The sequence below is a fragment of the Eretmochelys imbricata genome, chromosome 3 (genome assembly GCF_965152235.1).
Source record: "Eretmochelys imbricata isolate rEreImb1 chromosome 3, rEreImb1.hap1, whole genome shotgun sequence".
NCBI classification, from domain to species: Eukaryota; Metazoa; Chordata; order Testudines; family Cheloniidae; genus Eretmochelys; species Eretmochelys imbricata.
The window spans coordinates 100,158,305-100,185,349 of NC_135574.1; the positions used below are offsets into that span (position 1 = coordinate 100,158,305).

General features: G+C 41.0%; 1 protein-coding gene across 6 annotated transcripts in view; it reads left to right on the forward strand.

The window, feature by feature from the left end:
- The window catches only part of AKAP7 (A-kinase anchoring protein 7), a 138,451-nt gene that overhangs the window by 37,881 nt on the left and 73,525 nt on the right, over window positions 1-27,045 (forward strand). The gene's annotated exons all lie outside the window — the stretch shown is intronic.

The following is a 27,045-nucleotide window of genomic DNA, read 5'->3' on the forward strand; positions in this document are numbered from 1 at the left end:
AATTGCCTAGGGAGGTTGTGGAATCTCCGTCATTAGAGATTTTTAAGAGCATTTTAGACAAACACCTGTCAGGGATGGCCTAGATAATACTTAGTCCTGCCATGAGTGCATCGGACTGGACTAGATGACGTCCTGAGGTCCGTTCCAGTCCTGTGATTCTATTTGCCACAGTAGTTATGCCATTATTCTTTTATCACAAGTATACCATACTCTGAAAACAAACTCAATTTTCTGAATAAGAATAATGCTAAATCCCACTTTGTTTGGTCAATGAGTTGTGGGAATGAATCTTCAGTATATTGTCAGTTATTTATGTGTGTCAAAAATTAGGTTTCTTACTTTTTAAATAAGTACCTGTGTCTTTGGCATCTCAAAATGCAATCTTTTGAAGGTTTGGCATGGGTGAGAAAAAATTAGGCAGATTTTTGTACGTGTCCCATATGCTCAAAATGCCAAAACTTTATAAACAGGACAGAACAGAGACAACAGCATATTAAAAAAAAAAAAAAAATGAAGTCCTTCGAGGAACACAATGTAAAATACCAGCTAAGAATAAAATAATTCAACAAGACCCACCATTTAGTTTTAGTGTTTTGCTGAGAAAACAAAAAAAGATACTTCTTTAAATGTAAAGAGATGGCAATTAAAAAAAAACCCCAACAGAACCCATTCAAGATAAAGGTGTATTTCTAACCTTAATAAAGTCAAGACCTCTTTTTTATTTCTGTTTCAGTGTTACACAGCATTAATATACAGTTCTTACTCAGGCAAATCTGAAGTCACTGGGGATTGGGACTGAGGTCCCAATTTGGGAATTAGCTCCACACAGGCACAGGGAGCTAACTGCAGGATTGGGGCTAATTCCACTGGATTTAATTGGAAAATGGATAATTTTGTTTGGACACCATAGCAGAGTGAAGACTCACTGGTGTGGCACCTCCTGCTGATCATCTGGGAATTAGCTCTTTCAGCACTCTGAGCGCCCTCTGCTGGCTGGTGTCTCGCCTGTACAGGCCCCATGTCCCTCCCAGACCCTAGTTCCTTTTACCCTCGGGTAAACAGTGTTAAACAGCCTCAGCCTATTCCCAGGCTGTACCTCCCAGCCCCAGTACCTGCATAGGCCTTTATCAAGGCCTTAGCCTGGGGAGTTACCAGGCTGGAGCTCCCCAGTTCCTCTTGCCCTTCCACAGCACTTCTCTGCTTTAGGTACGCTGCTCCCAGGCAGCTAGGCCCTCCTCCCTCCAAGGCTGGAGAGAGTGTCCTCCAGCTTCTGCCCCCCCTTCCCCGGCCCTGATTGAGCTGGCCACACCCATGGTCAGCTACTCCCTCAGCTGCTCTCACTCCTTTTTCCCAGCCACAGCCCTCTGCAGGGCTGCTTTTAACCCCTGTTCTGCGAGAGTGAGGCAGCCGCCCCACTACAGACACAATACAAATATTTAAAAAAAGATGTCCCCTTTTACATGTACCAGACCTTAAGACTAGTCTTACGTATATAGAAAATGCAAGGTCAGTTGTGATGTTTGTATGTGTATGCAGGAGAATACCGAGCAGGAATAGGGAGGTGTTGTTACTACTATGTACAGTATTTGTGAGACCATTCCTGGAATATTATGGCCAGTTCCTGTATCCACAATTTAAAAAGCACATTGACAAATTGGAAAGGTTTCAGAAAAGAGTTAAGACTGATTTGAGGTTTGGTAAACCTTCCTTCTAGTGAGAGATTAAAGAAACTCAATCTATTTAGTTTAACGAAGAGAAAGTTAAGAGGTGACTTGATCACAGACTGTAAGTACCTACATAGGGAGAGTATTTCTGACAGTAGTGGGATTTTAAAACTAGTAGACAAGGCATAAAACTATCCAATGCCTTGAAGCAGAAACTAGACCAATTCAGATTAGAAATAAGATGCATTTTTTTTTACAATGAGGATAATTAACGATTGGAATAGCTTGCCTAGAGGTGTGGTGGATTCTCCATCACTTGAAATCTAATGGATATCTTAAAGATAAGCTGTTGTTCAGTCATAAATTACAGGCATCACTTGGTGAAATTCTACTGCCTATGTTATGTAGTAGGAAGGACTAGAGAATCACAATCTTCACTTCTGCCATCAAAATCTAAGAATCTGTTTCAAATAACAGTACCTCATTTTTTATCCCTTCCCCATACAAGAAATAAGAAGACAAGAATGATGTCAAAACAAACATACATTGCTAGATTGCAAAAAGAAAAGGAGTACTAATGGCACCTTAGAGACTAACAAATTTATTTGAGCATAAGCTATCAGAGGCTGGTTCACCTGCACATCTACCAATGTGATATATGCCATCATGTGCCAGCAATGCCCCTCTGCCATGTACATTGGTCAAACTGGACAGTCTCTACGTAAAAGAATAAATGGACACAAATCAGACATCAAGAATTATAACATTCAAAAACCAGTTGGAGAACACTTCAATCTCTTTGGTCACTCGATTACAGACCTAAAAGTTGCAATTCTTCAACAAAAAAACTTCGAAAACAGACTCCAACGAGAGACGGCTGAAATGGAATTAATTTGCAAACTGGATACAATTAACTTAGGCTTGAATAAAGACTGGGAGTGGATGGGTCATTACACAAAGTAAAACTATTTCCCCATGTTTATTCCCACCCCCACCCCCAGTTCCTCAGACGTTCTTGTCAACTGCTGGAAATGGCCCACCTTGATTATCACTACAAAAGGTTTTTTCCCCGCCCCGCTTTCCTGCTGGTAATAGCTCACCTTAAGTGATCACTCTGGTTACAGTGTGTATGGTAACACCCATTGTTTCATGTTCTCTATGTATATAAATCTCCCCACTGTATTTTCCACTGAATGTATCCGATGAAGTGAGCTGTAGCTCACGAAAGCTTATGCTCAAAATAAATTTGTTAGTCTCTAAGGTGCCACTAGTACTCCTTTTCTTTTTGTGAATACAGACTAACACAGCTGCTACTCTGAAACCTGTCATTACTAGAGTGCTTTACATTGCTTTTTTCTATTTTCAGAAATCAGTAACTTCCAGGAGTGTTGGAAAGGAGAATATATCTGAGAGGTAGCAGAAAAATCCAAAACCTCTTTTCAATTTACATATTTTTTTCCCAAGTCATGACCTCCACTTCTGTAAGTGAAAGAAATCTGAATCTAGGATGAGGACAAGGAAGAAGGGGAATACTCTCCCCAATCTTTGTAGTAGCCTCTACATTGATGCTCTGCGGAGATCCTGTTCCATGGATGGAGGAGTGGGGGAGCAGGTTTAGAGGGAAACAGGGCCTGAGGATGGCTGTTGTCTTCAACATTATCCTCTTGGAAACTCATGGGGAACCCATGAACAAGACAGAATGATGTGATGTAAACTGAGAGTGAGAAGTCAGTGTCTTTTCTTTTTGTGTGAAATTTTTCTGAGTCTGAGATAATCTGGACAGCTTCAGCAAGCATTTCGCCACTGATCCCAAGTGGGAGTTACACAATAGTAAGCAGCATCTTTACTCAGTGGGGAACCCCAACTTGGGAGGGCAAATGGGAAGTGCAACATATACTGCTCCAGTGGATTTCAAGGTCAGTTTTCTGGGGCGATGCTCTCCTCTCTTGGACAGATCACTTCAGTTACGCCTTCCATCCCATCCTACTACTACCTTGGGTTCTACAGAAGATTCAGTGAGACAGTGCACAAGTTATCCGGATTGCCCCCAGACGGCCCAGACAGTTCTTGTTTCCAGGCCTCCTACAAATGTCATCCCTACCTATCTTCATTTGTACCTTTCCAGATCCAAGAAAAATGGCAGGGTCAAGCATCCCAAACCTAATGCTCTTCATTTCATGGCTTGGTGTTTGGTTGGGCGTCAAGCCTAGCATGTTCTTGCTCTGAAGCTGTGCAAATCATTCTTAATAATAGCAGAAATACTCCACGAGAAAATGTTACCAAGCGAAGTAGAAACATTTCTCTGTCTGGGCCCATCAAATCTATATATCTCCAGAGACAGTGGATATTCCTGCTATTTTGGATTTGTCTTTTTACCCTCAAGATGACAAGCCTTTCCCAGAGAGCATTATGGGTTCACCTGGTGACAAGTAGCATGGTAACAAGTCCATGTCGCCAATGGACAATTACTTGATCTTTACCTACCCGATAACAGCCAGGTTCTTGAAGGGCCTGATCAGAACCTTTCTGTTGTAAAGAAAGCAACCGCTCACTGAGATTTTAATTTAGTGCTTATGACTTTCACTAAGCCACACTTCGAACAGCTAGCTACGTGTTCCATGAAGGTTGCCTTCCTCATTGTCATCACCTTGGGCAGAAGGGTTAGTGAACTTGGGGCCTCTTGGTTGAAGGGTGAGGCCACAATATTCCATAAGGATAAGGTCTTGCTATGACTATGCCCAGCATTCACTCCTAATATAGTGTCGGAATTTCAAATAAACCAGTAAATTCACTTACCTGTGTTTTTCCTGAACCCCCGTGTCTCTAGCAAGGACAGGAGATTTAATTAAGCATTGGCATTCTAACTGGAGAAAGCAAAACAGATCAGGAAGTACCTAGACTGTTCGTTGCTGAATGAGTATGAGAACAAGCTGTATTTTCTCAGAGGATCTCTCAGTGGAGCTCTAGCTGTATCCTACTTTGTTATCAATTGACACAGCTTCCTCCCCTACCTGGTGTATGGGCTCACTCTACAAGGGCACAAGCAGTCACAGGAACATACAAACAGACGCTACTTGCAAGAATTTTCTGGTCTTGGGTGCATGTGTATCCACATTGGAATACAAATAGGGACCGCACACATTGAAAAACTTCAGTTACAAGAAGGTAAGTAACTTCTCTTTTTCCTTGTAGGTGGAACCTTTCTATTTTACTAAGCTCTCCAATGCATTCGCTTACTTTCCTACACCATGTACTGTCAGTACACAGAGCCCCTAGTGGAGCTCTTTTGTGACAGTGTTGGATTTCCCTTTACCTTTCCCATGAACTGCAATTACATGGTACCTTTATCGGAGCCCATTAGTGGTACTGCTGGGGTTTCTCTTCTTTGTCCCACACCTGGTAGCAATGCACTTTCCATTTTTCTCTCCATTAGAACACACAAGCCCAGAAAGCTTATCTCCATTTCTTCAGATCCCTACTTTTGAAACTTGGTTTTGTTTTTTACTTGTTTTATTACAGGGTCTGTCTGTTACCTGCACCCAGTGCTTTTGGATTAAAGCAATTCAAATAAAACAATCTCTTAAAAGGCTAGTGTCTTGTGATTATATCAGAATCAGAGTTCCAGGTGACAAAATAGCACACTGTCATAATGTAACTGCTGTGTATTGCATATTTTTTAAGATTTGGAAATACTTGGAGTACAGTTATTTTGGAGCATGATTTTGAGCATGTTTTATAAGTCAATGGCCAAATTCCAATTTGGTTTCAGTGTGGCCAGGATTTCATGTGAACTTTCTTGAATTGATACGCCTTCATTAATTAATATTTTCTTTGCAATTTGTCTGTACTAAATCTTTGCTTACTGTACTCATGGATCTTGAAAACACAACTGCTTCCTTTCACCACGACTTTTATCTCAGATATGGTCAACATTGATAACCTAAAAAGAAAAGGAGTACTTGTGGCACCTTAGAGACTAACCAATTTATTTGAGCATAAGCTTTCGTGAGCTACAGCTCACTTCATCGGATGCATACTGTGGAAACTGCAGAAGACATTATATACACAGAGACCATGAAACAATACCTCCTCCCACCCCACTCTCCTGCTGGTAATAGCTTATCTAAAGTGATCACTCTCCTTACAATGTGTATGATAATGAAGTTGGGCCATTTCCAGCACAAATCCAGGTTTTCTCACCCCCCCCCCCCAAACACACACAGACTCACTCTCCTGCTGGTAATAGCTCATCCAAAGTGACCACTCTCCTTACAATGTGTATGATATGGTTAAACTTGGATTTATGCTGGAAATGGCCCACCTTGATTATCATACACATTGTAAGGAGAGTGGTCAGTTTGGATGAGCTATTACCAGCAGGAGAGTGAGTCTGTGGGGGGGGGGGGGGGTGAGAAAACCTGGATTTGTGCTAGAAATGGCCCACCTTGATTATCATGCACATTGTAGGGAGAGTGGTCACTTTGGATGAACTATTACCAGCAGAAGAGTGAGTTTGTGTGTGTATGGGAGTGGGGGGTGAGAAAACCTGGATTTGTGCTGGAAATGGCCCACCTTGATTATCATGCACATTGTAGGGAGAGTGGTCACTTTGGATGGGCTATTACCAGCAGGAGAGTGAGTTTGTGTGCGGGGGGGCAGAGGGTGAGAAAACCTGGATTTGTGCTGGAAATGGCCCAACTTCATTATCATACACATTGTAAGGAGAGTGATCACTTTAGATAAGCTATTACCAGCAGGAGAGTGGGGTGGGAGGAGGTATTGTTTCATGGTCTCTGTGTATATAATGTCTTCTGCAGTTTCCACAGTATGCATCCGATGAAGTGAGCTGTAGCTCACGAAAGCTTATGCTCAAATAAATTGGTTAGTCTCTAAGGTGCCACAAGTACTTCTTTTCTTTTTGCAAATACAGACTAAACCGGCTGTTACTCTGAAACCTGTCATTGATAACCTACAGATTGAATGTACATATGATGACAGAACAGTAATGTCCACAAATGTGGTTGTGTATACCTCTATCTATAGCCTGACTCTGGAAGCATTTTCTTTGTTAGATATTGTCCTTTACTCCACACCATTTGAAGGGGCCTGATGTAGAACTTTCATATGCAAATTGCCTGTTGTCTCATGCTACTGGCAGTGAACATCAGTCAAGAGTATATGCTTTCCTCTGACTGCACACTTCTTGTAGTGAATGTATGAAATCAGTATTGGTTTCTATCATCTTGATGTCTCTGTTGCTGAATATATTCCCTCAAATCACTGTTGCTCTAGGTATCACATATAACCTGATAGAGAGCCCAAGTGGTTTCAGTGTTGTTTTTTAGGTGCTTGTTGCTGCTTATAACAGCAGTTATTTGAGACAGCCAGAAATGCCTATAAACCCCCTCTCTTGTTTTATGCTTTCTGTTTTAAGATTTATTTTGGCACATAATTGTGTTTCTACATAACCTAGCACGTTGTGGGTACTGCCAGAAACAATAAATCTATCAAATGTAAGGAAACCAATGAGAACAAATGTGCCATTAAGTGAATTTCCTACAGTACATTTAGTGCACTAACACTAAGCAGGTGGCATGTCTAAACTTACACCTTGTGCTTGTGCTCTATTGACAATAGCCCAAACACATAATTGTAAATGTAGACTAGCAACAGAAAATAGTGTAAGCTATTGTAGATGGGGCTTTTTTATTTCTGTGTCTTGATTTGTGCCCTGTACATTATCAACACATAACATAATAATCCTGTGTACATGAAATACATTTATTGAGGGCTGAATTCCTGACCAGGATTGTTGGAATACTATAGCTGTTTGTTTTTAGGGTTACTTAGTTAAGATTATGGGGATGATTTCTGCTACATTGCAAGGTGCGTTTTTGATGTTGTCAATTTTTCCTTAGTGTTCCATGGTGACAAATTATAGGAAATTATTAAACTCAAATTAGTCACCAGACAGACCCCATTCAATTCCATGAATGTCATGGAAATATTTTATGTGATATCAACAACATATGAATTTGCTACAGCATTGTAACAGTAAACATATGTCTGGCAGCAAACTTCTAAATCCAAGTGACCTAGAGGCAAAAATTCAGAAAAAAGCAGGCCTAATATAGATTTTCTGTTTGAGTCAGTTGATTTTTTAATTATTCCACAACAAACTATTAGAACACATTTAGCACCATATAATTATCTACCAGGAACCACAGTGTAATTATGCCTAAAATGTGGTGACATTTTAGAATTCCTGAGCTAAACACAAAGTAGCTATTGACAAGTTACTTTTGAGTCACTCGACATTTGAGGCTTGACTGTATAAGGGGGTGAGCGTCCTCAGTGTCTGGCAGGACTGGTTCCTAAAGACCAGATGCCTTTAAAATGTGCTACTTGTAGTCTATTAATGGAAGTGAAACTGTCAAGATTGGTTAAATCACATAGACTACTATAACAGTTGTATTCAAGGAAGGTAGACTTCGATTTTTAAGGACTCTGTGTCTGACTTTCATCTCACCTTTACCAGCATAAACCAGGAGTAAGCAAGTGTTAAAACCAGTGTAAGTGAGATCAGAATCAGTCTTGGTTATTACAGGAATCCTAAATGAATTGATTAGAAGGATCTGTTACATCGTTGGCAGTATCTGTAATGTTAGTGCGTGTTTTGTCTCTTCTACAAGTACATGTTTTGGTGAAATACTAAATATATTGTGGAAAAGGTAATGCACTATTTGGTGCGAAATTATGAATTTTAATCTTATTAAATCATCACCAGTACCACTGAAACAGTAAACATAAAGACCTGTAGGCTTCCCAGACTTTGGATGAAACTCCTTAGTGTTAATAAGTAGGTAGTGTTCTGACCACCGGAGGGAGCCTATATTCCATGAACAGAGTACAGATTTCAGAGTAGCAGCTGTGTTAGTCTGTATTCGCAAAAAGAACAGGAGGACTTGTAGCACCTTAGAGACTAACCAATTTATTTGAGCATAGGCTTTCGTGAGCTACAGCTAACTTCATCGGATGCATTCAGTGTATTCAGTTCTGATGTTTGCTTTTTTCTGGGAAACATTCCAGATTATTTATCATGTTCTACCCTCATAGCTTCAGACCCTACAAATAGATGTTTTAGCATGGACTTCTGTGCCCATCAGATTATGGCTATAAACTGTAATGGTGGTGCTCCCTTACTAGCAGGGCTCTTCGTATAGCCTGCTGATATTGGTTAGGAATAAGGCCCTGCAGCTGCACCTGCCTAGTCTCTGGACAGCCTGATGAACACAGTTGGGCTATATCTGGTAGACCTCCTAACAGAATGCCCACCTGAATGGCTGAGGAAGCTGGTAAGCCCAGCAGCAGCACCAGTTTGCTGGCTGCTCAAAGCATTCACCCGTGGCTGCAATAACTCTTGTGCCTGCCTGTTCCCAGCCTTGCTCCCACCCTGCACTCAGCCCTGCCCCTGCTTTGCCTCACTCCAGGTAACCTGGCTCTGACCTTTGGCATCTGGCCCCCAACTCTGGTTCTGACCCTACGCTGGCTATCAATGCCTGCCCTAATCACTAAGCATCACTGCCCACATCCTGGTCTGATGCTGTTGGACAAAGTTGTGTATATTCAGGCTCCAATTTCATATCTGGAGATGGTATCTAGGACTAAGAGAATATATTTATTAAATGGCTGTTAACGGTAATATGATATATTGGTAATTATTTAAAATGTTAATGATGATAGTTGGAAAAAGTTATTACAATAAAATTTTACTTTACATGTTTGTGAAGTATTTTGTAGTTTAAGAACCCTGTAAATTTCAATTATCCTTTATTCCTACCTTCGTAAGGACCAGATTCGGATACCTTGACTCATGTTCTGTGGACAGTATTTATGTTCCATTTTTGGCTTGGACAGTGACAGTCAAGTCAGTTTCACTTGTGTTTGTCAATTTGACTTTCAGGTTCTTAAAGCTACAACATGTGGGTTTCATAGATTCACAGGAATTGGGGTCAGAAGGGACCGTTATGCTCATCCTCCAGTGATCTCTTGTATATCACAGGCCAAAGAACCTCACTACAGGCATATGGTTATAAATTAGAATTGTTTTCATTAAAAATCTTATTTAAAATGTGGAAACATTTCTTTTTATTTTAAGTCTTATTCATTTCATTTGTATTTAATTTTTACACAAAGCCAGCATCTATTTAAATTTTGAACTGATTTTAAGTTCAGTGTTTAAGCATCTGAACTTTACATTATTTGAAGCTCGCACCTCATATCAGTAAAATGTGAAGTTAAGAGACCTCAGAGGATTTTATGTTAAACATTTATTTCATACCATTGTGGTCCTTTATCCTTCAATAAGTTTTGATGTGGCTGATTAAGTGTTTTAATATATTCATGACTGTAATGGAAGGAAACAGACAATAAAAAGATCACACAGGCATACAGCCCACTTTGATAACTGACAAGAGTGGATGTCTAATAAATCATTTAGTTATTGTATACTTTTATAGAATGACTTAGCTTAAAAGCTATTGTAATTTTAATGGAGATGCAACTCATTTTATACAGAATGAACAGAAATCTGCTAGCCCTCTCCCCTGTTACATGCAATGTAGCCAAAGTGTGATGCTGTGATTTGTTGGGGTTTTTCTCGCTTTTGGTCCATATGCTGTTACATAAGGGTCACGGGCGTGCTGGTGGAAAAATGATAATCTAAACTATGCAGCCCAGGAGCTTGGTCTATCCATAGCAAGTAAATGAAACTGATTTAAGATTGAAAATAAATAGCAGTGTGCTGGTCAAGATTTCAAATATATAATTACATACAAAGGCAAATACATCCATATTGTATCCATTGGTAAAAATAAAAAGCGGCAAACTCCCATTTTTGTTGAGATGGTTGCAGGAGCCAAGATGTCTGCTTATTATTCACATTTTCTTTGTGTTCATTCAAGTGAAGGTTGATTGTCCTAGACCTAGCTTTAGCTAGTGCCTTCTGATACTACACAGCCTCTTTTAATCTTTGTTCTAAACACCCCCGTTCATTGCTGTCCTCTTCCACTGGTAGAGGCTGACAATAGTGCTAAACTGTTTCATGGCTTTTGTCAATATCATAAATTCCCTAGGGCCTAGCACAACACAAACAAGTTTTACTTTTTGTCTAATCAGTATTTGAACTTGTGTCTCCAGCATTAGACTATCAAATCTACTGCACTAGTGAACTCTACTTACTAACACAGTATTTGTGTCTGCTTTACAGACACTTACAAATATTCAGTCTCTACTGCAGATAGCTTACAGTTTTCACAGACAATGTACAAATGCAAAAAGGATGTGTGGAGAAAGAGGGGCAAGGTGGGAAGCAACAAAAAAATGTGACCGAATGGTGATGTTCAGTGTGAGGGGTTAGTCATGTGATTTTGTGGGGAGGGAAATGTTTTGTAAAGATTTTCATATGTCTAGATTAATACTTTTGTTACGGGAGGACTAGGCCTTTTGGAGGAAATATCTTTCAAGAAGAGACGTTAAAGAGGAAAAGTTGAAGGCCTGGTGGACTGGGTCATGGGTGTCAGGAGTAGGGTGACCAGATAACAAGTGGAAAAAGCAGGACATTTTTGTTGGCAGTGGTGGGCATAGTTGCATATATAAGACAAAGCCTGTAGTAGTGGGATGGTCCTGATAATATTGGGATGACTGGTCACCCTAGTCAGGAGTAAGGGATTTCATGGAAGAGTGGAAGGACCGCACAGATAGGGTGGTTAATTGCGTGGCTTGGCAGAGCCAAGAGGGCAAGGAGGGAAATGGAAAGAAATGAAACAGAGAAATATGTGGGAGCTAGTTTGTACAAGATCTTGCAGGTGAAGATCAGACCTTAAATCTGATACGGAAGACAACAGGAAGGCAGTGTACGGACTTAGAAAGAGGCTGAATGAAATCACAGTCGTGCTTATGTGATACTCTCCAGGTGTACCCAGGATTGTGAGGCACATCACCACCACCGGCCCTTAGCACTAAATGGTCTTCTTGTCTGTGCTCGTTGTAGACTAGAGCCCTGATACCAACAGCCCGTGGCAGCACAAGCGCTACCGTCCAGGCTTCCGCAGGCCTTGCTCTCTCTGTACCGGTAGCAACAGGCACAAACCAACCCCCCAGGTCCCCAGATGTTCCGTAGATTGTCCAGGCCCTTAACCCCTGAACGCTCTGACAGACATGCCAGGCCTGCTATTCCCGAAGGAATGGTATATACCAGCTTGTAAGATTCAACCCAGGATCACCACTTTGCTTAGCACGACAGCACAGAGATATATTTATAGTGAAAACAAAGACGGGAGACAGAGGAGATAGTAAGCGTATTGGAAACAAATGGTTAGGTATAAAACAATCATAATGTGCTTTTTAAAGGCTGAACTTAACTAACAGGTCAACTTGTCTAAAGAAGTTTCTCTCACCCAAAGTCCTCTGCAGCATTTTCAGCCAAGGTTGGCTGAGACCCTGCTTTCATGAATGCAAATGTGCTGTCCATTTTCTTGCAGCTGTAGGATAAAGGGGCCTCTTTGCCTTTACTGTTCATTGTCTTTACTCATAGGCAGGATAATCCCCTGTGGCTTTTTTTTTCCTGTGTGCTCTTTTCCCATTGTTTTTATATCTTTAGCATTTTACTTCATATGTAAGTGGACATACATTGTGTTAGTTTACAATGTTTAATTTACGTCCCAGCCAGATACACATTTCTTCTATCTAGAGGAATTAGTCTAAGGCATGACACCTTTTAGTTATCTGCTTTTAACTTATATGCTTAAGAACATAATTTTCTGGTACAGATAGGTAACTCCTGGCATACTACATGTACACACAGTTAACAGTGATACTGATAACCAATGTGACACTAACTTTCATTTGAGACCTCAAGTGAAAGTCTTTGGTGAAGCAGGATGTACATACCAGAGTCAGGAAATACCTGTAACCCCTCTTCACCCCCTTGCCAGTTGGCATTAAGAGTTTCTTGGGTCTCAAATCAAGACAGAATATTTTTGTGTATGTATTTTGGACAGATTGTTGCTGGTGGTGGGACAAGAGACTAGGAGCCCAGAGATCAGGATGTTAATAGACAAAGGTAAGAAATAACCAGGGCCTACTCAAGTGGTTTTGTGATGAGTGGAAACAAATTTTGGAGAAGATGTAGAGCAGAGAAAGAATGCAGCTTTTAGTGACATTCACTTTTAGCCATTTTAATATTGATCTGATGGCGGGTCATCTATGAAAAGGTGGCTGAGAGATGTCACTATGAAGCATGGAGGAACACATCAGGGTAGAAAGGTAGATCTTCGAGTTATCAGCATAGTGCTAGCAGTTGGAGTTGTACATCTGAATCAGATCATCCAGGTATAGAGGAGTCCTGACTGATGCTGCGATAGCAGGAGTAAGGAGAACAAGAGAAACCTCAAAAGGAGAAACTAAAGGAGCAGTTGGAGAGGTAGGAATAGAACCATGAGAGAAACACATTGAGTATATTAAGGCTAGGAAGAGGAGAATTTCTAAGAGGAGGTTGTGATAAATCATGTAGTGGGCTGGTGGGATAGGGGGCAGTACACATGATAAATCTTGATTTTTAGTAAATCTTCTGATACAGTCCCACATGACATTCCCATAAGCAAACTAGGGAAATGTGGTCTAGATCAGTGGGTTCTCAAACTGGGGGTAAGGACCCCTTAGGGGGTCGTGAGGTTATTACATGGGGGGTCGCAAGCTGTCAGCCTCCACCCCAAACCCCCCTTTTCCTCGAGCATTTATAATGGTGTTAAATATATAAACAAGTGTTTTTAATTTATTAGGGGGAGGGGATCGCATTCAGAGGCTTGCTATGTGAAAGGGGTCACCAGTACAATAGTTTGGGAACCACTGGTCTAGATGACATTACTATAATGGGTATCCACAAATGGTTGAAAGATCATACTCAAAGAGTAGTTATCAATGGTCCACTGTCAAACTGGAAGGACATATCTAGTGGGTTCCTGCAGGGGTCAGTCCTGGGTCTAATACTAGTCAATATTTTCATTAATGATTTGGATAATGTAGTGAAAAGTATAAAATCTGCAGATGACCCCAACCTGGAAAGGGTTTCAAATGCTTTGGAGGACAGGATTAGAATTCAAAATGGTTGGGACAAATTAGAGAATTGGTATGAAATCAGTAAGATGAAATTCCACAAAGACAAGTGCAAAATACTTTATTTAGGAAGGGGAAAAAAATCCAGTGCACAACTACAAAATGCGGAGTAGCTGTCTAGATGGTAGTACTGCTGAAAAGGAGCTGGGGGTTATAATGGATCACAAATTGAATATGAGCCAACAATGTGAAGCAGTTTCAACAAAAGAAGGCTAATATTCTCGGCTGTTTTACATACGACACTCGTGGTAAGACGGAGGAGGTAATGTCTTGCTCAGCAGCGGTGAGGCCTCAATTGTGTCCAATTCTGGGACCACACTGTAGGAAAGATATGGGCAAATTGGAGACAGTCCAGAAGCAAATAACCAAAATGACAAAAGGTTTAGAAAAGCTGACATCTGAGGAAAGGTTAAAAAAAACTGGGCACATTTAGTCTTGAGAAAAGAAGACTGAGAGGGGACCTGACAACAGTCTTTGAATATATTAAGGACTGTTCTAAAGAGGGTGGTGATCCACTGGTCTCCAAGTCCACTCAAGATAGGACAAGAAGGAATGGGCTTAATCTACAGCAAGGGAGACTTAGGTTAGATGTTACGAAAAACTTTCTAAGAATAGTTAAACTCTGGAATAGGCTTTCAAGGGAGGTTGTGGAATCCCCATTATGGAGGCTTTTAAGCACAAGGAGGACAAACATCTGTCAGGGATGGTCTAGGTTTACTAGGTCCTGCCTTATCACAGAGGGTTGTAATCTCTCAAGGTCCCTTCCAGCCCTATGTTTCTGATTCTGTGCAGAAGAGGACAGGAAGATGAGGATGTAGGAGACACTTTACAGTTTGCCTAGAAAGACTGGTAAAGGCTGTTTGAGCAGGGTAGGCAGAAGCCACACTGAAGGGGCTCAAGGAGCGGGTTAGAATAGAGGAATTTGACTGCAGTCAGCCTGGCAGCAGTAGTCTGCATGTGCAGAAAACAGAGCAGGAACACAGATATGAGTTGTTCTTGGCTCTTCAGTGATTAACAAGTTCCAGTCAATGTAATCTTATTTAAAAGTCTTTCATGTTATGCTGTGTTTTCAGGTATGGTAATGATATCCATACTAAAAGGCAGTCTTTAAATGAGGGATTTCAAGTCATTTTCTTCTCATCCTTAATAAAGAGGTTTTAACGTATTCAGTTTATTTCATGGTGTTTTATTTTTATACCTATCGCATTCATTCATTGCCAGTTTAATCCTCACTCATAATTATATGTCTGAGAAGAAAAAAAATAGTATTCTAGCCATTTGCTTGCACAGTTCTCTAATTCTGCGTTTTTTAACCTCTCCTTCAAGATAACTGATTCAGAGAGAGCTTAGATTGTAAGCTTCTCTCTCTGTTTATACAGCACCAGGACAATGGGGCCTTGATCCTGATTAAGGCCACTGGGCACTACTATAATACAAATCACCTTGATCGATCAGTCCATCAGCCCTCACAGAGAACGCCAATCACAACAAGTCATTCATGTTGTTCTTGCTGGCCAGGTTATTAGTGGCACCAGACACCCAATCAGCATAGAGCACCGCAACCCAGAATCCCTGAGCGAGCCGCCAGCCTCAGCCTCCCAAGCAGCTGAGATTACAGGCGTGCACCACCAAACCCGACAGAATACAAATTAGAGTGTTTCTCCTCCCCTTGCTTTCCCGCAGAGCTCCCATTATTGAGCTCCAGATTTGTTCTTGAAATGCTGCACATGGAAAGCTGGACAGACTTCTGAAAACATGAGGGCTGGTCCCACCCCCTTCAAATAAATTATCTCTTACATTTTACTGGGACCTAGTGAACAACTGTAGCTATGACAGATGTATACTTAAGGTGGAACAATGATGATCTAATTTTGCTGATTAGGAAAGATTGTCCTGATGTAAAAGTAACACCCATTATACATTGCTTAGGCCAGAGGCCAAGTGGAAGACAGACACAAGTTATGGGATAAAGTTGGCCTCAGCTTTTTATTAGTAAATTCAGCCTAACTCCAGGCAAGGAATTCTTGCCAAACCTAAATGCCAGTATGCACTGGTAACTCACATGGTAGTACACTTCCTGAGTTGTAAACAATGAAGCCTTATCTCACAAATGCCAGCAGATTTAAGTCCCTTGACATATGCACACAGAGACGTTACTTGGTGCAGCTTTTTCCTAGACCGTGCTTTATGAACAAGAACATCTGTTCATATACCCATATGAATATCTGAACAGTACACAACTTGCACCACAGGTATTTGAGTTGCTATACCCTGAACCCTTTACAAAGGTGAAAACCCCTTATAGGCAAAACCCAACACCAACAAACCAAGTTACAGTGAACAGACATAGAAATAAATTGCTTTTTAACCTCTGTTCACCTATGGGCATGATGTAAAGACAACCCTACACAGGGGAAGTGGTGCACATGGGTGGAGAAAACAAGATGTACCTTCTTCAAGGGAGAGATCAAAAACAAGGCGTGTTTCACGAGGCAACCTCCTTCTTGCTCTCTGCAGAGGACACTGCTCAGTAAATTAGGTGGCATGACCTCAAGCCCAATTACCAATCTGTTTGTCCCATCAGAGACTGAAGGGTTACTGGGCCATTGAGGACCCACAGTCTTTGAGCAGAACAGCAAGAGTCACCCCTTAGATCAGATCCCTTCCTTCAGCCCCAGAATGAATAGGGTGGCCCTGCTGCTTGACCCTGGGATCATACACTCCAGATCATACAATAGGCTGCTTGACGCTGTGATCATACATTCCAGATCATGAATTTGATTGCAAAAGAAGGCTTACCCAGTACAATAGGCTATAATTTATATATGTAGTTGTGATACAGACACAGAAGTATTAGCAACTAAAATCATTAGCTTAGGCTTCTTAGGTATTGTTATTACTATTATTTACATTATTGTAGCAGCCAGAGGCCCACAGAGAGTTTCTGGCCCCTGTGTGGTAGGTGCTGTACATGCAAATAGTAAGCAACAGTCCCTACCCTGAAGAGCTTACAGTCAAAATAGACACAGGGTGGAGAGAAAACAGAGGCAGAGAGGAGAACTGACTTGCCCAAAGTTACGCAGCAGATCAGTGACAGAGCTAGCAACAGAACCCCAGTCTGCCATACACTACTCACTGGACCACACTGCCTCTTGGCAATTAAATTCATGTACATAAAATACAGAAAAACCTTTGTAGACTGCTCAGAAACAGGGCCCAGTGCTACACTGCCTTACACACTATGTAGCCCCACTGAGGTCAGGACAGAATGTGACTCCCTAGTGCAGTTTTCACAAATTTCAGGTTTGGTCCAATTCCCTACTCAGGGAAAATTAAGGGCAGATCCTCAGCTGGAGCAAACCACCCCCTTATGAAGTCAATGGGAATTGTGCCTGAGTAAGGGGTGCAGGAATTGGCCCTTACAGCTTTTCAAGTGCCTTTCCTGTAGCAGCAGGAGATTGCCTGAACAGCTCCTGGTCAACCAACACTTCCACTAAGTGATCCCTGGCAAAATATGTTGAAAGGCTGTCAAAATGTACAAGGTCTACAAATTACGTATTTTAGGTGGGTTTGAAGTGGTATTAGAAAAATCAGAATGCATTGACATGTTCAAGCTCCTATAATTTCTTTTCATTTTATAAGTGTAAGATATAAGATTCTATAAGATTTGTGTGTCATTTAATAAAGAGAAATTACTGTTTCTAGCTTTGCCTTTTTAAAAATTGAAGCTAGATTGCGAACAGGTTTCCAAGATAACAGAACAGCAGAGGAAAATGTACACACCTAATAATCTTTCACAATCCATGCGTAGGTATTTCTAATGCAAGCTGGAAAATGGAAATAGCTATTTGTGTTACAATTTATGGCTCAATATCAAATTCACCATATGAATCACTATTGATTTAGCTGTTCCATTTTGGGGTCCTTCCACATGTAATTATTTTGAGCAACTTTCCCCATAATTAGGCTTCAAATGTGATATATCAAAAATTATGTAATGGATGCAGCTGCATCTAATGTAAGTGATACAAGTGACATAGCATGGGGTAATTTGAACATTATGAAAATAAAGTACAAAATACTTAAGAGAATGTCAAATTGTATGAAAGATAAGTTTTCCAATAACTTAAAAACTGCCCCAAAAATGAGTGCTAGCAAGTAATTTAAAAATAAAAGGGCAAACTTGGATCTTACTTGTTAGACTGAGGGCATGGCAATATTGATTTATGAACTCAAATGCAAGGTACTCATTTAGCACTGCACATGGAGGATTGTACTATTAGTAATCCTGTCACTGGCTTTCTACTCTCCCAAATCAAATGCATACCTCTTATTCAAGTCCCTCCACAAACTCTCCTCCTACCTTTCGGCTGTTGTGTCATTTTACACTCTCTTTGCTCATCAACAGCTTTCCACCTGGCTGTCCCGCTTTGTGTCCTTCTCTCACATGCCTCCATGACAGCTTTTTCATGGGCCTCCTACACTTGTAACTCCCTTTCTGACCCCATCTGTGATGCCCCCCTCCCCCTACACCTTTAAATGTCTTCTCAAAACCCACTTCAAGTAGGTGTATAACCAATAACCTAATAACATTTAAAAAATCACTTTGCAAACTAAGAAAGTTCTGTTATATTCAAGACTCATGCATTAGCCTCCCATGGGCTTTCATAATCACACTGTCCTTTCCCTCTTCTATTCCTTGAGTCATTATCTCCTCCTGCGTGTTCTCATCTTCATTTTAAATTGTAATAGCTTTGAGGCAGGGAATCTTGCTTTATTTGTTCTGTAAAGGACAACACACACAGTGGGGATGTTATATGGAAGTAACAATAATGATAAAATATGGAGCCCTGCATCAGTGGTATTGGTTGCAGCAGTTGGAAATCACTGGGGTACACAGCTCCTCCTTCCTCTGACACTTGGAAACATCCCCAGAAGTGGGCACACTGTGGGGGTGGTACAGGGACACAGATACACTTAATTAAATATAAACAAATAACACAAGTATGTAGGGATAAAATTAGGAAGGCCAAGGCACAAAATTAGATCAAACTAGCTAGAGACATAAAGGATAACAAGAAAACATTCTACAAATACATTAGAAGCATGAGGAAGACCAAGGGCAGGGTAGGCCCATTACTTAATGAGGGGGGGAAATAACAGAAAATGTGGAAACGGCAGAGGTGCTTAATGACTTCTTTGTTTTGGTTTTCACCAAGAAGTTTGGTAATATTGGATGTCTAACATAGTGAATGCCAGTGAAAACGAGGTAGGATCAGAGGTTAACATAGGGAAAGAACAAGTTAAAAATTACTTAGCCAAATTAGATGTCTTCAGGTCGCCAGGGCCTGATGAAATAATTCTTAGAATACTCAAGGAGTTGACTGAGCAGACATCTGAGCCATTAGCAATTATCTTTGAAAAGTCATGGAAGATGGGAGAGATGCCAGAAGACTGGGAAAGGGCAAATATAGTGCCCATCTATGAAAAGGGAAATAAGGACAACCTGGAGAATTACAAACCAGTCAGCTTAACTTCTGTACCTGGAAAGATAATGGAGCAAATAATTAAGCAATCAATTTGCAAACATTTTGAAGATAACAAGGTGATAATTAACAGTCAGCATGGATTTGTCAAGAATAAATCTTGTCAAATCAACCTGATAGCTTTCTTTGACAGGGTAAGAAGCCATGTGGATAGGGGGAAGCGGTAGACATGGTATATCTTGACTTTAGTAAGGCTTTTGATACTGTCTTGCATGATCTTCTCATAAACAAACTAGGGAGATGCAACCTAGATAGAGCTACTATAAGAGGGGTGCATAACTGGTTGGAAACCATTCCAGGGAGTAATCATCAGTGGTTCACAGTCATGCTGGAAGGGCATAACGAGTGGGGTCCCTCAGGGATCAGTTCTGGGTCCGGTACTGTTCAATATCTTCATCAATGATTTAGCTCAGGGGTCAGCAACCTTCAGCATGCGGCCCATCAGGGTAATCCACTGGCAGGCTGTGAGACTTTTTTTTTTTTTTACATTGACTGTCTGCAGGCATGGCCCCCTGGAGCTTCTACTGGACACAGTTCGCCGTTCTTGGCCAATGGGAGCTGCAGGAAGCGGCGGCCATTGGCTGGGAATGGCAAACCATGGCCAGTGAGAGCTGCGGCGGGCCATGCCTGCGGACAGTCAACGTAAACAAAATGTCTTGTGGCCCGCCAGTGGATTACCCTGAAGGGCTGCGTGCCAAAGGTTGCCAACCCCTGATAATGGCATAGAGGGTATACTTATAAAGTTTGAGGAGGATACCAAGCTGAGCAGGGTTGCAAATGCTTTGGAGGACAGGATTAAAATTCAAAATGATCTGAACAAACTGGAGAAATGTTCTGAAGTAAATAGGATGAAATTCAATAAGGACAAATGCAAAGTACTCCACTTAGGAAGGAACAATCAGTTGCACACATACAAAATGGGAAATGACTCCCTAGGAAGGAGAACTGCGGAAAGGGATCTGGGGGTCATAGTGGACCACAAGCTAAATATAAGTCAAAGTGTAACACTATTGCAAAAAAAGTGAACATCATTCTGGGATGTATTAGCAGGAGTGTTGTAAGCAAGACACAAGAAGTAATTCTTCCACTCTACTCTGTGCTGGTTAGGCCTCAGCTGGAGTATTGTGTCCAGTTCTGGGCACCACATTTCAGGAAAGATGTGAACAAATTGGAGAAAGTCCAGAGAAGAGCAACAAAAATGATTAAAGGTTTAGAAAACATGACCTATGAAGGAAGATAGAAAAAAATTGGGTTTGTTTTGTCTGGAGAAGAGAAGACTGTGAGGCGACATGATTACAGTTTTCAAGTACATAAAGGGTTGTTACAAGGAAGAGGGAGAAAAATTGTTCTTCTTAACCTCTGGGGATAGGACAAAAAGCAATGGGCTGAAATTGCAGCAAGGGTGGTTTAGGTTGAACATTAGGAAAAACTTCCTAACCGTCAGGGTGGTTAATCACTGCAATAAATTGCCTGGGGAGGTTGTGGAATCTCCATCATTAGAGATTTTGGACAAATACCTGTCAGGGATGGACTAGATAATACTTAGTCCTGCCATTAGTGCGGGGGACTGGACTAGATGATCTCTCGAGGTCCCATCCAGTCCTATGATTTTATGAATTCCTTGGAAACTTAAAATTGCTATCTCCTCTCACTAAAAATGATACATTTTTGTCCATCATGCACAGTACTTTGTTTTTAAAATAAAAAAGAGTGTGTTTTGCAAAACATCCTCTCCTGTAAAGTTAGAGATGATGTAACAGAGATGTACAAGAAGAAGATTGGTCACAGTTGGCAGAGAACAAAGAGACATGGGCCATGGCTGCCCTAAAGGCACTTACAATCTAGGACCCCAGGTCTTCCACCTATGCTCACATTGAATAGCACCATACTCCATGAATAGTCAGTCCTATTGAAATCAATGGGACTGCAATCAGATCTGTATAGGCGGACCCCTGTGCTGGCACAGAGCTCTGCTGTGTCAGTGGGGCTCAGTATGGGTGCAGGGTTCCATTCATGCAAATCTTGATTGCAGGATTTGGACCTAAAGTCTTTTTTAGTGTAAGTGTGGATGGCAGAACAGAGCCCTAAGCAGAGAAACAAAAACAGTGCAGTGCACTGGGCTGAGAGAAAGCATCAGAGGCTGGTGCAGAATTGTTTGTTTTAATAAGAAAAATCCTTCTTTGTAGTGAGGACTAGGGTTGCTAAATACACAAAACAATACAGATCAAACACCTATGAGACTATAACATGCATTTGTTATAGAGCAATGCAGATTTTTTTGAAATAAATGTAATAACACTTCTTTATTCAGCAGATTATTTAACCTATCAACAACAAAGAATAAACTGGAGGATACTTGGAAACCCATGAATAGGAGTTACCAACTGCATTGTTTTGAACATGCATATCTAACTTTGGAGTAGTATCAGACACCTATTTTTAATAGTCTGTTTTTGATGTGCTAATCTGCTGTTCACTGACATTTGCCTGGACAGCTTTATAATCCTTGGCATAATTCTTCAAATGCATGTCCTACAAAGACATACAAAACATTGTATCAAATGTAGAAAGAGGTAAAACATATTGACAAATATCTGGCAATTTAAACAGAGCAAACAGTGACATGCCCTATGAAACTCAAACATGCAAACAAATCTCATACTGAATATGTCCGTATCATTAGAATGCACCTGTTACCATAACTAAATGGTACATCCTATTTACATTAACGTTAACTTAACAACTAGAAACTCTAATATTGATACTACTGTATTACTTCATCTTCAGCTCCTGTATTAATACCAAAATATTTTCAAATAACTTATTTTTAAGTTCTAAAGGGCCAAAATTCAGCCTGGTTGTAACTTCAATAAGGTTATTAATTTGGCTCTTCAATGGAAAAACTCTTGACATAAAGCCAGATTCCCAAATCTTGTTATAGCATTCCTTCTCTAAATACAGGAAAAATATTGCAGTCTTCCTTGTATAAATTGAATTGGATGAAAAACCATGAAGGAAAGAAAACAAATGTGCATTTTAGAGTATATTTTAAACCAATGGACACACCTACCCTATTAGTTTCCCTATTTCTGGGTTAAATTCACCCCACGCAGAGGGCCAGCCTCAAGTGAGATGTAAATGGTTCACAGACCCTATGCTGGCCCTCTGCACAGGGATGAATTTCACCTTTATGGGGTCAATTTCTGCTTTGGTGTGTTTATGTAGAATTCAGCCTATTGAATATTTGCTACTCTGTGTTAAATATCTGATTCCGGGCTGCAGCTAAAATGAATAAGTATTTACACTGCCCACCACCGCATGTATTTTGTCTGGACTCTCCCTTGGCAGAGAAGAGAAACAATATTTTATACAGTAATATAATACCGAGCTCTTATATAGCACTCTCATCAGTGGATCTCAACATACCTTCCAAAAGGACAAGCAGACGTTCTCAGTGGGGAGGAAGTTTCTCGTGATCTAAGCTTATTTCTCCCCAAGAATAGTGAGGCGCTTCAAGGGGAGCCCCTTATTGCATGAAGCCCAGTGGGTCTTGAAGGTGGAGAAAAGGAAAGGCAGCTTATATCATTTTAGCATTTATTATTTTATTTATGGTAGTATGTGGACTCCCAAACCAAGAGCAGTGCCCTTTGGGTTAGGTAATGTACACGTGGACAGAGAGACAGTCCCTGCCTTTAAGAGCTTAAAGTCAAAATAGAGAAGACAAAGAATAGGAGGGGAGACAGAAGCATAGAGAGGAGCAGTGACTTGCCCAACATCATGTAGCAGGTTGGTGGCAGAGCTGGGAATAGAACCCAGGAGTATTAATTCATGCTACGAAACATTAAAAATATGCTACTGAATGCATCTGCATATGCATTACTAGGATAGGTACTGGTGAAAATCAACTGATTTAGGAGTCCATTTTCCTTCCATCCAACCTCACCTTCATATTGGATATAGTGGGGCTCCTTGAGTTTAGAGCTGGTCAAAAAAAGAAGAGCAATTTTTCAAAGAAAAAATAAAAATAAATAAATTTCCACTGATGCCAGTAGAACTTCTGGGGTTTGTTAGTTACTTTTGGCTACTACAAAAAGAGGGCTGGATCCTGCCTCCCATTGAAATTAATGAGAGTTTTGCCATTGACTTCAGTGGGAGCAAATTCCAGTCTACAGAGATTTGTGGGGTTTTAGTCTTGAAAGTAAATAAGCCACCATCATGTTTAGAATGCGCACAGCATATTCTCTCTTTTCTGTTATAAAATGTTATTCTCTATGGAGAAAACCTTCAATCCTGTTTCTTGCCAGAATAGCCAGGTTGGGCACTGATGAGAAAATGAAGAGTGATTCCTCTCCATAAACTGTGAATCCTCTCCACAGAGCCACTCTTCAACCAGTGTTACAGCTGACGATTTAATAGGACAGGTCACAGAATCCTGATGTGTCCCCTCTGCAGGTATGGGAGGTTCTACATGGGAGCAAATCTTCCAGTCCACCATGCCCTTCCTATCCTTACTGCCTTGGTGTGCAGGAAACTACCCTAGAATTCATCTGCACACAAGGTAGGGGGTGCACCCCCCCCCCCGAGCCAATCCTGTTCACTCCCTCTTACTAGTTCCACTATCAGAACTCTTGGTGGCCACAGAAACAAGTATAGGATTGACCCCTACGTATTCTTTAAATAAATGCTATCACTGTAGTTTATTTTTGTTTTAAAAAGCTGAAACCACTCAAAAGTAACCCCAAAACAGACCCCTGTATGTGGGCACGCAGAAACATGCAATAAGTGAACACATTTTGGTAAGGATTTGTTATTGCATATGGGCCCTATACTACAAACACTTAAGCATGTGCATAACTCAGTACTTGAATAGTCTTGTTGAACTCAAATTGGCATATCGTGAAATGTGTGCATAAGTGACTGCAGGATCAGGACCTATATTTTAAATATATGGCCGAGTGACAACTACTTACAGGTAGATGTTCTTTTAGTAAACTGAAAAAAATTAAAAAAATAAATATGGTAGAGAAAAATCCTCTGGATTTAAAAACAGTAAGATGGTATCTTTCATAATTTAAGTTTCTTTTAAAAATACACTGTAATTATACCTTAGAAACCTAAATAAAATTTGTTTCCTAACTTATGTTATGAATGGGCTAGGTTTTAGTTTTAGTTAGCTAAGATCATGTATTTTTGCAGAGTACGCTTGGGGGAAATAGTCACTTAAAGGATATGAAAGATAATGTGAAGTTATGCCTTGTCAAATCCAGAGGATTTTCTCTACAATATACTGTAACGACAGCTTTAAATTAGACCAATTTAAACCAAAACTTTTGCAGTGCCCCTTTAGTTCCTGATTCTACGAAGGCTTAGGCACATGCTTAACTTTACATACTGTGAGTCGTCCCATTGAAAACACCAAGCGCTTGTCTACAGACACAAATACTCAGGAAAGTTAAGGCAAATCAATTAAAGGAACATATATTAAAGCTCATTTAACCCCAAACCTCTCCTCCCCCACCTACTCCATGTGTGGATGCTCTCATTCAGGGGTAAGGTGACCTTAACTTGCTGTAACTTAATACTCATACTTTAACCTGTTTAGTATATTTATAAAAACATAATAGTCAGGAAGCAAGTTTTAGTTTTAATTTTCTAAGGTATAATTTCAGAGAGTATTTAAAAAAACCCATTTCTGACCAAGGAGGATTAAGACTCCTCTACTCTTAAGTGAGAGCATCCACATGGGAGATTAACATTCTTTAATTTATGCACATTGATTGCACATGTTTAGTTCACCTTAACTTTCCTGAATGTTCCAGTATAGACATGCCCTAATAAGCACAGTTGCATACACCCTATGTAGTGTTTAAGCTGGCTAATTCTAGATAGTATCTGGTCTAATGTGGTGCAAGATCACTATGATAGATTTCATTAGTCTCGATTGTAGTTGTGGTGATTTAATTTCCAGTAAGCTGAACATTTATATTGTTCTAGGTAGATGGGCTGGGAGGGAGTAAGAGAGGTCAATATAGAAGCTTTGCGTAGCCTTGGATGTAGGCAAATAGCCACATGAAAAAGAAAAGTTCCAGTCTTCTCAGTCAGTTGAACTGCACATTCCACTTTACACAGGCATCAGAAAGGCAACAGATAGACGTTTGCTTTTGTTTATTTTTAAAGAGTAACAAGAAGGGTTTCTTCAGGTATGTGGGCAACAAGAAGAAAGCCAAGGAAAGTGTGGGCCCCTTACTGAATGAGGGAGGCAACCTAGTGACAGAGGATGTGGAAAAAGCTAATGTACTCAATGCTTTTTTTTTGTCTCTGTTTTCACTAACAAGGTCAGCTCCCAGACTGCTATGCTGGGCATCACAAAATGGGGAAGAGATGGCCAGCCCTCTGTGGAGATAGAGGTGGTTAGGGACTATTTAGAAAAGCTGGACGTGCACAAGTCCATGGGGCCGGACGAGTTGCATCCGAGAGTGCTGAAGGAATTGGCGGCTGTGATTGTAGAGCCATTGGCCATTATCTTTGAAAACTCGTGGCGAACCGGGGAAGTCCCGGATGACTGGAAAAAGGCTAATGTAGTGCCAATCTTTAAAAAAGGGAAGAAGGAGGATCCTGGGAACTACAGGCCAGTCAGCCTCACCTCAGTCCCTGGAAAAATCATGGAGCAGGTCCTCAAAGAATCAATCTTGAAGTACTTGCATGAGAGGAAAGTGATCAGGAACAGCCAGCATGGATTCACCAAGGGAAGGTCATGCCTGACTAATCTAATCGCCTTTTATCATGAGATTACTGGTTCTGTGGATGAAGGGAAAGCAGTGGATGTATTGTTTCTTGACTTTAGCAAAGCTTTTGACACGGTCTCCCACAGTATTCTTGTCAGCAAGTTAAGGAAGTATGGGCTGGATGAATGCACTATAGGGTGGGTAGAAAGCTGGCTAGATTGTCGGGCTCAACGGGTAGTGATCAATGGCTCCATGTCTAGTTGGCAGCCGGTGTCAAGTGGAGTGCCCCAGGGGTCAGTCCTGGGGCCGGTTTTGTTCAATATCTTCATAAATGATCTGGAGGATGGTGTGGATTGCACTCTCAGCAAATTTGCGGACGATACTAAACTGGGAGGAGTGGTAGATACGCTGGAGGGGAGGGATAGGATACAGAAGGACCTAGACAAATTGGAGGATTGGGCCAAAAGAAATCTGATGAGGTTCAATAAGGATAAGTGCAGGGTCCTGCACTTAGGACGGAAGAATCCAATGCACCGCTACAGATTAGGGACCGAATGGCTAGGCAGCAGTTCTGCGGAAAAGGACCTAGGGGTGACAGTGGATGAGAAGCTGGCTATGAGTCAGCAGTGTGCCCTTGTTGCCAAGAAGGTCAATGGCATTTTGGGATGTATAAGTAGGGGCATAGCGAGCAGATCGAGGGACGTGATCGTCCCCCTCTATTCGACATTGGTGAGGCCTCATCTGGAGTACTGTGTCCAGTTTTGGGCCCCACACTACAAGAAGGATGTGGATAAATTGGAGAGAGTCCAGCGAAGGGCAACAAAAATGATTAGGGGTCTAGAACACATGACTTATGAGGAGAGGCTGAGGGAGCTGGGATTGTTTAGCCTGCAGAAGAGAAGAATGAGGGGGGATTTGATAGCTGCTTTCAACTAC